This window comes from Hylobates moloch, unplaced genomic scaffold, assembly GCF_009828535.3.
Source record: "Hylobates moloch isolate HMO894 unplaced genomic scaffold, HMol_V3 SCAFFOLD_4, whole genome shotgun sequence".
NCBI lineage: Eukaryota > Metazoa > Chordata > Mammalia > Primates > Hylobatidae > Hylobates > Hylobates moloch.
Genome location: NW_026652279.1, coordinates 97,506,531 through 97,523,399, shown reverse-complemented (window position 1 = coordinate 97,523,399; position 16,869 = coordinate 97,506,531). Strand labels below are relative to the sequence as shown.

At 43.0% G+C, this 16,869-nt stretch overlaps 1 pseudogene; it reads left to right on the top strand.

Moving 5' to 3' along the window:
- Nucleotides 1-16,869, top strand: part of LOC116467457 (uncharacterized) — a 42,032-nt pseudogene that overhangs the window by 1,808 nt on the left and 23,355 nt on the right.

Below are 16,869 nucleotides of genomic sequence, written 5' to 3'. Positions count from 1 at the left end.
GAAGTTCCTTGATTAAGAGAGGGTGTTTTTCCCTCCTATAAGGTTGGAATTAAGTTGACTTTTCTTCCACAGTAATTTCATTTAGACTCTCATTTAAAGAAATTCAACAAAATTCTAATGCCAACTCCCTTTCCCCAGTTTCTAACACTAGCTAATTAGAGCTTTTTCCTACTTTCGTATTTTGTTCATTATTTGGATGAAAATCTGGAAATAATTAGGTGTGCATTCAGATCACTGTCTTGTTCAGCAGCCAGTAGCAGGAATAGTTTAGCTGCCTGATGGTACAGCTCTGTTCTCTAATGTAAACCATTGTTTTTGTTTGTTTGTTTGTTTGTTTGTTGCCTCTTTGCTCTTTCCAGCACAGTTGTCTGTGATCATGGCAATACCAGAAGCATTTTAAATTCCTTTTGAAGAAAAAGACACTATCTGCTTAGAATTTAAGCTGGAAACCAACAGCAACCTCCTTGTTGCTGTGCCATGTTTTTTTCCTACATTGTGTGATTGTAGAGGCCTACCAGCAGCGATAACTCAGGAGTAACTTGAGGACACATCTGTTTAATTGCTTCACGCCCAGTGTCAGATAGATAATAATAGCAGCACAAAGGACCTGAGAGATCATCCAATTAGTACAAGCCCCCTGTTTTGTAGATGAGGAAAATGAGTCATTGCTAAGACTTTCACACAGTTATTTAGTGGAAAATTTGCATTCATATTTACACAAAGAGCAATGCCTTACATAATGGAAAACTAACGACTTAGTATGATTTATGGAAATGTAATTTTTGAAAGAGCTACCCATAACCTCAGATCCTTCAGAAACCAGGAAGAATAGAAATGGCTTTGTCAGCCTTTAAAAATAGCTATTAATTTGCTATTCCAAATGTCAGCAGGTAAGTTACTCCACAGAGAAAGGCATGAAAAGCACCCAGAAGACATGGAGAAGATTTATTCTTGAGTTCTTGTATTTCAAACTCATTGTATTTTCTTGATGATGAAGATAAATGATTTTTGTAAAACATATGTTTGTAATTTAAAGACAGATAGCTGCTGACTCATTACGTAAAGTACTCACCACATAAATAGTTGTCATCTGCCGTAGCCTCACCTATCTCTACTCCATTTCCAACTTCTTTTTTCCTTGTTTTCCTTTCAACATTTAGACATGAGATTTCACTCTTGGGCTTAAAGTCAGCCCCCAGTAATAATGCTGATACTATTCTTATGCCCTTTACATTCTAACTCTGATTTTAATTCTAATACTAATACTAGCGAAAGTTTATTGAGTACTTACTTGATACTCAAAATGCTTTACATGAACTATCTAATTTAACAGAAATAGCAACCTACTACTATCTCTCTCAATTTTACAGATTAAGAAACTGAGGCACAGAGAGGTTGTATCTGTAGGAAGTGGCAGAATGAGCCATCCACCCAGGCAATCAGGGTCTAGATAGAACCTGCAGTCTGTTTGAACCACTGAGCTCTACAACCCCACCCAGTGGCTCATTTGGGTATCAGGTCATGTCCAAGTAAAAAGGTAAAAAGGGCAATTATAGGAGCCTCCCCAACCACACATGGGAAGGGGCCACGGAACCAGTTTTTCTTGTAAAAAGGACAGTTTACTTGACCAAACTTGACCACACATGCCACAGCAAGCTGATGACAGTGCCATATATGATTTTTCATGAGCAGAGAGAAATGTACTGCATACATCTTCACCTCCAGTTGTTCATTTTGAGAAGGAATAAAAGATCCAGAAGGAAAAGTAGATCCCGTTCAGAGTTTGAACACTTAACCAGTGCTCACAGCCCAGTGCAGAAGGACAGGAAACTCACCAAACCTACACAGGGTTTTGTCAGATGGTGGTTTTTCAGGGTGAAATTGTGGACCTTATTTGGAAATACTTTCTCCTTTATCTCATAACCTTTGGTCAACTTTAAGAGGGTATTATTCCTGAATGTTTATTTCCATTGGTGTCAGATGAAGACTGAAAACATCCATTGAATTTCACAGCTAGGAGGTTGTTAATGGAGATAATTTTAGTGGATTGGTGAAGGCCACAGCAGGTATCAGATTTAGAACTGAATGGGAATTATAAAGAGAAGAACAGTCTTTTAGGCTCTCTTGTTTTTTGGACATGGAGAAAGAAGTTTGGGCTACCTTTGATAGCTAAAGAGAAAATAGAGGCAAAATGGCAGATGTTTTAAGATTCTAGAGCATTATTAAATACTAAAGTGACAAAGGTGATAAAGAGGAAGACGACAAAATAATCAATGCCACAGGCTCTAAAGGAACTGAGGGCACAGGGACAGGACAGGGAGAGACAAACCTCCTGCGGATGCTGACGGAAAGTACCCTTAACAGATCAGGGCAGGGGTTGAGAAGGGCAAGAGGCTGAGATCATCTCCACCATAGCTGTTTATTTCCTGGTGAAGTCCACAGGGCTTGGGCAATATTCATTGATTTCAATGGCATTGATTGGTAGTAGGAATTCTTTTAAATTTCTAATGAGTATTCTGAAATAAATATTAGGGTGAATAGGACAAAATTGGTCAGGTTTTGTCTGGTACAGGGAAGGATAGAAAGGCAGAACCACGAGAGCAGTAAAATGATGCCATTTAAGGTCTTGGATATTTTATTTTATAATTTTTTTTTTGAGACAGAGTCTCACTCTGTTGCCCAGGCTTCAGTGCAGTGGCACGATCTTGGCTCACTGCAACCTCTACCTCCCAGATTCAAGCGATTCTCCCTGCCTCAGCCTCCTGAGTAGCTGGGATTACAGGTGCGTGCCACCACGCTGGGATAATTTTTGTATTTTTAGTAGAGATGAGGTTTCACCATATTGGCCAGGCTGGTCTTGAACTCCTGACCTCAAGCAATCCACCCGTCTCAGACTCCTAAAGTGCTAGGATTACAGGCATGAGCCACCACGCCTGGCCAGATATTTTATATTGAATGTTTGATTAACAAAAGCATAGTTTGGACATCCTAGTGCATAAATGGTAAACATCTTTGTATGCCCTGCAGATCTCATGTTGCCTGTCACATCACTGCCACCATCTGTAATTTATGTGAGATCTTTTATTCTTTGATTAACTTGAATGAAAAAAAACACTTCAGTTTCCTATGTCCTGCAGTCTGGTGATCTGTGTTCAAAGTCATGTCTCAAAACATGTCCCAAAATAGTGAAATAGAAAAGTAGTTCCTTGTCAGAGTAAACACAGAAGTGTGTCCGTATTTTTTGAAATACCTCCTTGTAGTATTTAGGACTTTTGACATCTATTTGAAAAATGAAACGTAACTTTTTAAATGGCCAGGTATATTTTTCTTCAAACATTAAAAGCAGCTTAGTTTAATGGCGGAGTGTGTCCTGGCCGAGGCTATAAGATAGTGCCTATTCTCCACTATTCACAATAGCAAAGACTTGGAACCAACCCAAATGTCCAACAACGATAGACTGGATTAAGAAAATGTGGCACATATACACCATGGAATACTGTGCAGCCATAAAAAATGATGAGTTCATGTCCTTTGTAGGGACATGGATGAAACTGGAAAACATCATTCTCAGTAAACTATCACAAGGACAAAAAACCAAACACCGCATGTTCTCACTCATAGGTGGGAATTGAACTATGAGAACTCATGGACACAGGAAGGGGAACATCACACTCCGGGGACTGTTGGGGGATTGGGGGAGGGGGAGGGGCAGCATTAGGAGATATACCTAATGCTAAATGACGAGTTAATGGGTGCAGCAAAACAACATGGCACATGGATACATATGTAACAAACCTGCACATTGTGCACATGTACCCTAAAACCTAAAGTATAATTAAAAAAAAAAAAAAAAGATAGTGCCTATTCTCGACTTTCATGCTAAGCCTGTATAAAAAGCAGGAGTGGCTGCTTTCACTAGAATATTTTCAAGAAGCTTAGCTTTTCAGGATCTGGGGGGCAGATAAATCTTAATCATGTAGAAAAATTGTAACCACAATTCTGACATTTTCATTTCTTACTACTGGCAGTGAAGCCCTTTTTAGTGAAAAACACTGTATAAATCTCTTGACTCAAATGAATTCTGGTCTGTCACACACTCTCGTTTCACTGAGTAACTTTCCAAATTACAAGTTTGTTTTCTGATAAGCAAATTCAACAAAATCCAACACACACCCACAACAGTCTGAATTCTGAATGTTTTTTTTTTTTTTTTTTTTTGGGACAGAGTCTCGCTCTGTCGCCCAGGCTGGAGTGCAATGGCGCGATCTCCACTCACTGCATGCAACGTCTGCCACCTGGGTTCAAGCGATTCTCCTGCCTCAGCCTCCCGAGTAGCTGGAATTACAGGTACCCACCACCATGCCTGGCTAATTTTTTGTGTATTTTTAGTAGAGACATGGTTTCACCATGTTGGCCAGGCTGATCTCAAACTCCTGACCTCAGGTGATCTGCCCACCACACCCTCCCTAAGTGCTGGGATTACAGGCATGAGCCACCCCACCTGGCGGAATATTTTACAACTCTAATTAATAGGTGTCAACTAACAATAAAGAAATGCTAAGTCTCTCTACATGGTTTATTGCAAGTTGTTTGCATTTTTATTCGCACACTATTCCAAGAGTTCCTGACATTTGTCTGCCCTGTCAACCCTAATTTGTTTGAACAAATACCAGATTTGTTTGAACAAATACAATTTCCACCAAACCTTCCCATTTGTTTTCCCTCTACCATAAACACCAACACTTATCCTGCTTCTTGGCCTCTCCTATACTGAAGTATGGAAATACAAAGTTTCTTTCTCATTAATGATGAGAGTGAGAGTGTCTATTCGTAAGATTAAAAAATCACCAGAATTTACAGTATGATTCTATGCGAGGAACTGAGCTAAATTTTTTTTTGCTTTTGTTTTTGTTTTTTGTTTTATTTGAAAAGGAGTCTCACTGTGTCGCCCAGGCTGGAGTGCAGTGGCGTGATCTCGACTCACTCCAACCTCCATCTCATGGGTTCAAGCGATTCTCCCTGCCTCATCCTCCTGAATAGCTGGGATTACAGGCATGCACCACCACACCAGGCTAATTTTTGTATTTTTAGTAGAGACGGGTTTCACCATGTTGGCCAGGCTGGTCTTGAACTCCTGACCTCAGGTGATCCACCTGCCTCAGCCTCCCACCATGCTGGGATTACAAGTGTGTGCCACCGCACCCGGCCTAAATTTTTTACACAGATGAAGTATCCTCGTTACAAACAGGATTAGTATTCCCACTTTACAGATTAGGTCATTGAGGCTCAGAGAACTCATGTGCTTCCCAAGAGACACTCAGGCAGGTATGCCCCCTCCCATAGCTGGGGACCTCACTTTTCCCTCACTGAGAAAAGTGATATCAGCCAACTGGAAAACTATACCTTGTCCCACCCTTTATCTATACTTATATGTTCTGTCCCCTCTCCAGATACAGATAAAAACGTTTCCCTGAGCCTATCAAAACTGAACCTTTTCATTTCAGCCCTGGGTCCCAGCCCCTCTCCTTTTCTCGAGAACTGTATCCAGCCTATAGTTAATGTTTGAGATTCCCCACCATTCATTCTCTCTTTACCACACTCCAGCCTGGCTTCTGCCCTTGCCACTCCTCAGAGTCGGCTCTCATTGAGGTCTATAATTGCCATGCAGCCAAATGCAGCAGGTGTCTCCTGCCTCACTTTCCCTGAGCTCCGTACCTGAGAGAGAACTACACCAACGGCAGGGTTATGGAAGACCCTATGTCCTCAACAGAGGTTTTCTGATATGGTTTAGCTGTGTCCCCTAACAAATCTCACCTTGAATTGTAATCTCCGTAATCCCCACGTCAAGGGCAGGACCAGGTGGAGGTAATTGGATCATGGGGCTGGTTTCCTCCATGCTGTTCTCGCGATAGTGAGTGAGTCTCGCGAGAGCTGGGGGTTTTATAAGCGTCTGACATTTCCTCTGCTTGCACTCATTCCATCCTGCCACCCTGTGAAGAAGGTGCGTGCTTCTCCTTTGCTTTCTGCCATGATTGTAAGTTTCCTGAGGCCTCTCCAGCCATGCTGAACTGAGTCAATTAAGCCTCTTTCCTTTATAAATTGCCCAGTCTTGGGTATTTCTTCACAGCAGCATGACAACGGACTAATACACCTTTTTATCATGTCTAGTGCCATGAACATAACAATGAAATCTTCCACATCAGTGTTACTGTACTGTGAAAGATAGTCCTGCAGGAAGTCTCATACAACATGAGAAATGAGATTCAGGTGTCTAAAGAAGTCCCACACTTTCAAAGTGGTATCAGCTTTGGGTGTACACGTGCAGTATGGCTGTAAGGGTTGTAATTTCAGAAGAAATTGATTTTTGTAATAGAGAACTTATGATAAAAATAGAAAGTTGTAGGAAATAGAAAAATAAGTTACCCCTGAAGGTGAGGCTACACTCACCTATCAGAACCTCAAATGCTAAATGCGCATGCCCATCAAGAGATCTTGGCGTATAGAACATGAATATCACCACCAGAGAAACTGACTACTCCTTGAGTGGCCGAAAACCTTAGGAAGTGAAAATTAGAGACTGTCACAGTGTTCATAACCTCAAAAGGACAAATAGGATCCAAACCAAATCATGCATACAGAGCAAATTCCAAGGTCAGATTCTACCCAAGAGGGAGTTTGAACGATGAGCTCATGATCTAGTGCTGGGGCTACTCTCAGACAAGCCCGAGCCCCATTTGTGGAAACAATAGGATGGTCTGGACTCAAATGAACTGCTAACAAAATAAGGGAGGAAATTCAGCTGCTGGTATGGAAGGGTGGAAATGTCTTCCGTGGGCCTCCCAGCATTCCTGATGTTACTGAGGCAGCCTCTGAAGCAGTGGCTGTTTGGAATAAGTTAGCAACCCCAATCATCAATTAAAGTTGTATCCCAGTTAATTACTGCATGAATTTTGACAACAAAAATAGACCATAAATGCAAAACTCTTGGAACAAAACAAAGGAAGTTCAGGACCTTCAGGAAGAACATAGGGAAATTTCAGTCAGGACCAAGGGTTGTTAGTGAGGATTTTATTATGAGGAAGTGGTAGCGCCTTCAGTTCTCTGGAGAGCAAAGACTCAAGAGAAAGGAGTGCCCTTATGAGTTTTTCATCATACACTTTTCCTTCCCAGACCCAAATCTTAACCTCATGCCTAAACTCTACAGCAATCCCCCTGTTAGGATAATCTGGGCGTCAGTAACTCCTCCCACTCTTACCTTTAAACTAGTCTGTACTTAAATTTTTTTGCATATCATTTTATTTGTAATATCTTTTTATTTACTCTTGACAAAAAACGGATTCATTGAGCCCTCAAAGCTTAATTCTCTCCCTATCCTTTTTTTTTTTTTTTTTTAGACAGAGCCTCGCTCTGTCACCCAGGCTGGAATGCAGTGGCGCCATCTCAGCTCACTGCAAACTCTGCCTCCTGGGTTCACGCCATTCTGCTGCCTCAGCCCCCCGAATAGTTGGGAATACAGGCACCCGCCACCATGCCTGGCTAATTTTTTGTATTTTTTAGTAGAGACGGGGTTTCACCGTGCTAGCCAGGATGGTCTTGATCTCCTGACCTCGTGACCTGCCCGCCTCAGCCTCCCAAAGTGCTGGGATTACAGGCGTGAGCCACCGCGCCCGGCCAATTCTCTCCCTATCCTGATACAGTAAGTATCAATCATATCCAGTCTTTCACCCATGAAGATTGTTGGATGCAGTCAATCTGATCAGAAAACTACAATCATGTTAAACTCTGACAATCTCCTTCTCCTAAAGGCCGTGTTTTTATACCTGGAGACAGAGGAGGGTATACGTTATAAGGCCTCTTATCTCCTTTGGGAAAAGGAACTATACTTTTCTCCAGGAGATATGAACACCCATATTTCACCTATTTAAAAGCAAGGAAATAGCTGGGCGCTGTGGCTTACGCCTTTAATCCCAGCACTTTGGGAGGCCAAGCTAGGTGGATCACAAGGTCAGGAGATCGAGACCATCCTGGTTAACACGGTGAAACCCCATCTCTACTGAAAAATACAAGAAATTTGCCGGGCGTGGTAGCCGATGCCTGTAGTCCCAGCTACTCAGGAGGCTGAGGCAGGAGAATGGCGTGAGCCCGGGAGGCGGAGCTTGCAGTGAGCCGAGATCGTGCCACTGCACTCCAGCCTGGGCCACAGAGCAAGATTCCGTCTCTAAATAAATAAATAAATAAATAAATAAATAAATAAATAAATAAATAACAGCAAGGAGACTTTACGATTTGGGTCAAGATCTCCAAGCCATGAATGCACTAGGATTGCCTTCTGTTCTGATTGTCCCAATATCAGCTTTTGCTTTTCTGTACATCCGACTCTGCCAGCCACTCCTATTTGCTTCTGTATTATGGTCTCCAGATTATTTGGCCCTGACACTCAGAGTCTTTTGTGATTATCTCCATAGAAGTTCTTAGAAGGGATATACTGTATGTCCAGTTACTCCATGTTTGCTCACTATGTCAATATGATAACATAGGCTGTCTACAAACAAGGTCACTTTCCCTCCAGTCAATGAGAAGTACGAACAAAACATAAAGCAAATATAGGTTTACCTTGAGATGGTCACATAGAACATGTTTCTGCTGTAACTTGACCTTCTGTACTTCTTCTCAGAATTAGCATCTAATTCTGTACTTCTTCCCAGATTAGCATCTAATCCTGAAGATGCTAACTTAGGATGATGTTTGGAGGTAACAAACTTAGTTTTTAATGTTTGTCTCCTCAAAAACTCATGTTGAAATTTAATTGCCACTGTAACAGTATTAAGAAGTGGGACCTTTAAGAGGTGATTGGGCTATGAGGGCCTCACCCTCATGGATGGATTTAATGCCCTTAAGAAAGGGCTTTCAGGAGTAGGTCATATCTCTCTGCTCTTCTTCTCTCCTGCCATAAGAGAAATGGTGTTCCTTTCATCAGAGGATGCAGCGCTCAAGGTACCGTCTTGGGAGCAGAAACCAGGCTCTTACCAGACACCAAGCCTGCCAGCACATTGATCTTGGACTTCCCAGCCCCCAGAACTATAAGAAATAAATTTCTTTTCTTCAAAATTATCCAGTCTGTGTTACTCTGTTATAGCAGCACAAAAGAGACTATGACAAAGTTGAATCCTGCCACAAGATACGTTTCCTAACATATCATGGAAACACAGATAAAATCCCTGCCCTCTTGGAGCTTCTAGGGTAGTTTCTAGTGAACCACAAACTAAAAACAGGTAAATATAGAAGTCTTAGACAGTAATAAGTGATAAATAAGAAACAACAAGCAGGAAGCAGGGTAAGAAAAGTTGGCGGGGAGAGGTATTGAAATTTGGCAGTGTTGCTGGGCAAGCTGCACTGATAAGGTGAACTGAAGGAAAGTCTTTGGTTAAGTGGGGGATGCGTTATATGGATATTGAGGATAGAGTTTTGCAGGCAGAAGGAAAGCAGCAAGTGCAAAGGCCCTGGAGAGGAAGCGAGCCTGGCATGGTCAAGAAACTGCATGTGGGCCAGTGTGGCTGCAGCTGAGCAAATACAGGGAAGCAAGGTGGGGCAAGAAGTCATATGGCACAGGTTCATGCGGGGCCTCTCTGTCCTATTAAAAATGCAGGCAGGGCCTGGCACAGTGGCTGGTGCCTGTGAGTCCAGCACTTTGAGAGACCAAGGCAGGAGGATCACTTGAGTCCAGGAGTTCAAGACCAGCCTGGGCAACAGGGCAAGACCCTGTCTCTATCAAAATATAATAATAAATTAAATTAGCTGGGCATTGCGGTGCACACCTGTAGTCCTAGCTCTCAGGAGGCTAGGTGGGAAGATCGCTTGAGCCCAGGAGTTGGAGGCTGCTGTGAGCTGTGATCCCACCACTGCACTCCAGCCTGGATGACAGGGTAAGACTCTGTCTCTAAAAAATAAAAAAAAGTATGAAATAAAAATTAAAATGTTAGCTTTAACTCTGAATATGATGGAAAGCCATTGGCATGATCTGAGTTACAGGAATGACATGATTTGAATGAAGATTTTAGAGGATCACACAGCCTGCCACGTTGTGAGTAGACCAAAGAGAGACAAGGACAGAACAGACCCATTAGGAAGCAGTTTTAATAATCCCAGTGAAGCAGAGCAGGGAACCCAGTGATAGCAGGAAAGATGAAGACAGAGTGCTGGGGCACATGGTGAAGGGAGAAACAACAGGATTTGCTGATGGACTGGTTGTGGGGTATGAGAAAAAGTGAAGCCTCATAAATAACTCCAGGCTTCTGATGTGGGCAATGGCAGTGTCTTTGTTTGTCTGTTTGCTTATTTGTTTCGTTTGAGTGGCAAGAAGAAAAAGAGTTATCATGGATTGAGATGGGAAAGCATTCAGAAGGATAAATAAATCGCTGAATGCGTTGGCACAGTCTTATTCCATCTTATTAATTCAATTGATAAACATTTTTTGGAGTGGAGATTTCATGTGATGATCTGTCTTAGATGTCAAAGATATAGGAAGGAATTTAATACTGTTCTTACTCTCAGGGAATTAACAATCTAGTGGAAGAGATAGATGTGTAAGAGGGTGTTTCAAACAATTTACTCCTCTATCAAAAGGAGGAAATTTGTTACCATGGAGGAGAAGTTAATTTATTATCCCACAGTGTATGACTAAACAAAATCACTCCGCATCCCCAATTTACTGTAATGTTAAGTGAAAAGTTGAACATGTCCTTATCCTGAGAAGGTCCTAACTGCTAAACCCTAAACTTAAGTCACTGTGACCACGCACCCACACCCTGCTCTAAGCAGGTAAACAGATGACTTGATGTGAAGAGAGACAGGTTGACAGAATAGCTCTATTTTCCTATTTTCAAAAATTCCCCTGTCTTTAAACATCAACTGTGAGAACCCAGGAGAACAGAAGATGTAGGAATAAATCAATTTAAAATAAACTCATGATGTCCTTCTGAATACAGCAGTTTGGCAAATTGCAGGAAAAGGGCTGGTCGTAAAACTCAAATAGCTTATTATTCTGGATGCATTGCTGGTTCACGAATCTTTCCTCAAGGTGTTAAGATTTTGGACTCAGGGAGAAATGATTGCATGTTTTATTTTGAATCACTTATTTATGGTATAATTATTTAAAGTTATATATTTTAGACAGTCTAAGTTTTACCCCCCAGTTTTTAGAAGCATATAAACTTTTCTTTGCAGTATAGAGACTGAGCTTCAGCTACATAGGCAACTTACAATTCATCTGAGTTGAGTGATTAGTATGTCAGTTATGCAAACACTTTGCGTCTTCTATTTCCTCCTGTAGCTAAATTGGGTTGTTACAAAATGTGGTGATATCTCAACAGAAACATTAAAGAGGATAAAATCAAACTAAGCTTGTAAACTTTCTTCACAAAATGGTTTAGTAGGTGGAAAGTGACAGAATTGACCAACTGAAGGATTTTTAACTCATGCAATCTTTCCTCATTGGAACTAACTAGCATTTACCAAGTCCTTCTTTCCTACACTGACAGAACAAAGTTTGAGACAAGAAAACGATTGAGGAGACTGGAATGGCTCCATTGAATGGAAGGTACAAATGGTAGGCAGGAGAAACAGGCACATCAGTTTGATATGAATTGTAATCTATTTGCATTATCCGTTAGCAAAGTAAACGGGAAAATTCCTTTACCTTTCTGAGTCTTGGATTATAGATTATTAAGTGGAATGCTGTAAGTATTAGAGTTAATGTTTATAAAGGACCTATAATTAGAGATATTACAAATGGTAGTTACTGTTAATACTTCTGTATAAATGTTGGAGCAATCACAGTAGTCTATGGCCAAGAAAGTTTTCAAGTACAGGATATGTTTCTTTGGGGCTAAACTATTCCCATTGTAGGTTGGTAATTCCAAAGGAATGAGAGACATTTCATTGTTAGTCAAGGCCTCTGCCTTCTCTTCTTTGCATTCCCCCGAATTCAAGTGTCCTTTAAATCCAGACACAGAAGAGGATGGTGATTCACTAATTACTCTCATCTACCAGATAATATTTATTGCACATACAAATATGGGTAGAATACTAAGCCTATGTCCTAAATAGTACAGGATAAACAAGGCAGATTAGTGGCTGTCTACATTATTCTATACTCAAGTCATCAGTAGGGTGTCCCCGTCTGAAGGCCACCGTATTCATACTCACTCCATTGCCTCACCAGAGAGTCTGCAATTCCATTTGCTATCCAAAAAGCTATGAGCTAAAATCCAAATTCACTTGATCTCTTCTCCCCATTTACTTTTCTTCCTGGCATCTCTTACTATCAAAAATTATTGCATCGCTTGTTTAGTTGTCTGTATCCACCCACCAGCATGTAACTCCAGGAGAGCAAAGACTTTACCATCTTGATCACCAAAGTACTTCTAGAGTGGGAGTTAATGCAAGGTAGGTATCACACCATTTACACAGTAGTGCCATCCTCCACAGCGTGAGACCGCCAGACAGCTCTTTCCTTGTAGAGACCAGAATACCGTAGTCAAGACAGAGACTATCTGACCTGCAGAAACTTGGGATATGTTATTGATTCATGACGCACATCCACATCATGAGAGTTGGGTAAGGTGATATGAAGCTCTGCTCCCAGGATTAGCACAGGTCAAGCCTCTATCCTACTGAAATAACATTCACAATGCCCTCTCATGTTTCTCTATCGCATCACTAGAGGACCTCACACCCCATAACAATCCCAGGAGCTCTTTACTGGGAGGGAGGGAAAAATGGGCTTTCTTATTTGTCTCACTGAGGGGGTCTCCTCTCTTGATCTGGAAGGTTCCTTCTGAGCGAGGTGTATAAGATCAGAAAGTTGGCTTCTGGCCAGGCACGGTGGCTCATGCCTGTAATCCCAGCACTTTGGGAGGCCGAGGCCAGTGGATCATGGGGTCAGGAGATTGAGACCATCCTGGCTAACACAGTGAAACCCTGTCTCTACTAAAAATACAAAAAAATTAGCCAGAGGTGGTGGCGGGCGCCTGTAGTCCCAGCTACTCGGGAGGCTGAGGCAGGAGAATAGTGTGAACCTGGGAGGTGGAGCTTGCAGTGAGCCAAGATTGTGCCACTGCACTCCAGCCTGGGCGACAAAAAAAAAAAAAAAGAAAGAAAGTTGGCTTCTCAAATCCTCCACGTGGACCATGGTGCTTTAGATAAACGGACACCAGGGTTATTACTCAGATTCTCAGCACTAGCAATTCATAGGTCTTACATGAATCAGTGGAGACGGTAAAGAATCCTGGTCGTGCATGGTGGCTCATGCCTGTAATCCCAGCACTTTGGGAGGCCAAGGCAGGTGGATCACAAGGTCAGGAGTTCAAGACCAGCCTGGCCAATATGGCGAAACCCCATCTCTACTAAAAATACAAAAATTAGCCGGGTGTGGTGGCAGAGGCATGTAGTCTCAGCTACTCAGAGGCTGAGGCAGGAGAATCGCTTGAACCCGGGAGGCAGAGGTTGCAGTGAGCCGAGATTACCCCACTGCACTCCAGCCTGGGTGAACGAGACTCCATCTCGAGACTCCATCTCAAAAAAAAAAAAGAGAATCCCACTCTGTGTCTTTCCTGATTGCTCCCAACCTAAGCAGAGGCTGAATTCTACTGGCTCTAGCACATCTGCTCTCGCAAGGATTTCGGATGCTGCCAGATCCTGCCCCCTCACCCCCAACTGTGAGTATTTCTTGGAATCACTGGAAACTGTTCTTCCTTCTCTCAGAACTAAGCTCATTTCAAAACTATCTTCTGCCATTCTCAGGGCTGCATGGCTGTTTCAGCTCCACAGAGCTGTGGAGAACAGTCCCCAGCATGGTGGGTGCTGTCACTACTGTGGCCGCAGCTGGAACCTGCCCTCCATAGCCATAGCCATTATGTGGTCCTGTGGACTCTGATGTTCCTTGCTAGAGGGCTCCATAGCTGTGTGCCTTCCACGTGCCTATGCCACTAAAAGATGCACAGCAAAGGGCATGTGCGTCTCCCGGTGGCCTGACCCATAATTTGCCACAGGATCTTGTGGCTTTTTCTGAGCTGAGATGCTGCTGCTGCTGATGGGACTGAAATAAGTCAGAATTAAGTCTCTAGTTGAGATTTACTCAAAGATTCTCTTTCCTCTGGGATTGCATTTCTGCCTTAATGCAAACATTGTAATTGTTACAGACCAAGGCATTGAGTGGACTGTGTGTGCTTGTGAGAGGTCTGCCATAATTCTGCCAGTAACACTTTCCCCTCTGGAAAGCCAGGAGGCAGGACCCCTGTTTCTCTCCAGCAAGCAAAGAAGAAAGGCCCTGGGAAAATCTGTGTGCTCCTGCCAACATGAGGAGTCACCCCACTGTGCCCCAGCATGGCCAGCAAATACAGGAACGGGAGCGTGGCTGCTGCTTATACTGTCCCAATAAGCCCAGGCCGTCCCCAGAGCTGCCATGGCACCCAGGCTGTGGGATGGTGAGTGCAGGGTGGCAGGACCTTGGCTAGCTGCCCCACCCAGCCACAGCTCCCAAGTCTCAGGCTGGACCTGCTGTGCCTCGGGGGCTGCAGAGGTCAGTGCCCTAGCTCTTCCCATTTTCCTAACATACTTCTGTGTCCCCGAATCCCAGATGTGCATTTAGGAGCTGGCCTAGTGACAAATCTGAGTAACTGCCACCATTCTTGGATTTCTTGTCCCTTTACCTGCAGTGCACTAAGTCACATCCCAAGCCTGCATCATTCTCGGATGCATTCTGTCCTGGAAGACCCCACAACCAAACCCACTGGCAGCTCAACTCACCCATAGCAATAGTCATGGCTTCAGGTCTTTCCAACAGGCTTTTCTGAGCTTCCACAAACACTCTTCTCCCAGGAAAGACTCTCCTACCATTTTGAAAAAAATGCTCAGGAATTCCTAAAATATAGTATAGAGTGGTAAGAAGCTGTTTTGCAGTCTGAGAACCCAGGGAGGGAGGTGAGAGGAACTCACAGCTGGAAAGGAGCATGCGGGAGCAGCTTTCCACACGACGGTACCGCCGGCCTCCACACCTGGGGCAGTTCCCACACTACCCTGCCGCCAGCCTCCACACCTAGAGCAGCTTTCCACGCTTCTATACTGCTGACCTTCACACCTGGGACAATTTCCACACTACCCTACCACCAGCCTCCACACCTGGGGCAGTTTCCACACGACCCTACCACCGGCCTCCACACCTCTGACATATTTGACTATTTGTTTATGAAAGGCCACCAGCTAACCGCATCCTGATGGAAAACAATTTGTAAGTTACCAGGCACTGAGAGGATAATGACCTTCAGGAGAGGAATTCTGGGGTAGTATCCACCCAAAGGAGAGCAGACGGAAGGGTAAGGGGACAGGGCAGGGTCCAGAGTAGGAAGGGTTTCCAGGGCAAAGACAAGAAGTTATATAGATGCCAAATGTTCCCACAGGGTGAGAATGAAAGTGGCATGGCCTTAAATTTCAAATAACTTTGGTAAATCAGAGATTAGATACTGAAGGCCATAGTTATAATTTACCAACTATTGTAGATTATAAACCAGGACATATAGTATTGAATTATTATTCTACTGTACTTTGAAAAATAGCCTCAGTTGTTTAAAGTAGACAGTAGCTATCTTGAGCCAGCTTTCCCAAGGCCTCCCTGGGTTTAGCTGATCATATTCCATTTCCAGGGTTACAAATTCTAGAACTGAACCTATGGTAAGAGCAAATTTACAAGTTAATAACCCATTTCCACAGCACTTCCTTTTATGCTAACATTTCTTTCGTGCTCTTGAAAAATGAGTGCAGCTGTATGTCTATGAAATGATTTTAAATGAGCACATAAAGACATACAGTGAACATTGAAGAATCTGTGAAACACTATAAATTCTCTAGTCTCTGGCAAACTTTATGTTTGAACCTGACTGTGCTGAAAGTAAAAACCATAGTTCTCATCCTGGGGCAAAACCTTCAAGTAAAGATGTTTTTCCTTCTCTTAAATCTATTCTAAACCTAAAAGTTATTCTCTCTTCTAAACTGAAAAGTTCAGGGGGATAAGAACCATAATTACTTATTTTTGTATTCTAGTATCTAATACACAGGCTAATAAATGTTCGCAAATGAATAAAGAAATTAACTGCATCATTATTTTCTTTTTCTTTTTCTTTTTTTTTTTTTATTTGATACGGAGTCTCGCTCTGTCACCAGGCTGGAGTGCAGTGGCGTTCTTGGCTCACTGCAACCTCCGCCTCCCGAGTTCAAGCGATTCTCCTGCCTTGGCCTCCTGAGTAGCTGTGATGACTACAGACGCGTGCTACCACGCCAAGCTAATTTTTGTATTTTTGGTGGAGACAGGGTTTCACCACGTTGGCCAGCATGGTCTCAATCTCCTGACCTCGTGATCTGCCAGCCTTGGCTTCCCAAAGTGCTGGGATTACAGGCATGAACCATCCTGTCCAGACGTTTTTTTTGTTTTTGTTTTTTTGTTTTTTGTTTTAGATGAAGTCTCACTCTTGTCTCCCAGGCTGGAGTGCAATGGTGCCATCTTGGCTCGCTGCAAACTCTGCTTCCCGGGTTCAAGTAATTCTCCTGCCTCAGCCTCCAGAGTAGCTGGGATTACAGGAGCCTGCCACCACACCCAGCTAATTTTTGTATTTTGGTAGAAATGGGGCTTTACCGTGTTGGCCAGGCTGGTCTTGAACTCCTGACCTCAGGTGAGCTGCCCACCTTGGCCTCCCAAAGTGCTGGGATTACAGGTATGAGCCACCGCGCGTGGCTGCTCGGACTTTCTTTTTTCTTTTTTTTTTTTTTGAGACAGAGTCTTGCTCTGTTGCCCAGGCTGGACTGCAATAGTGTGATCTT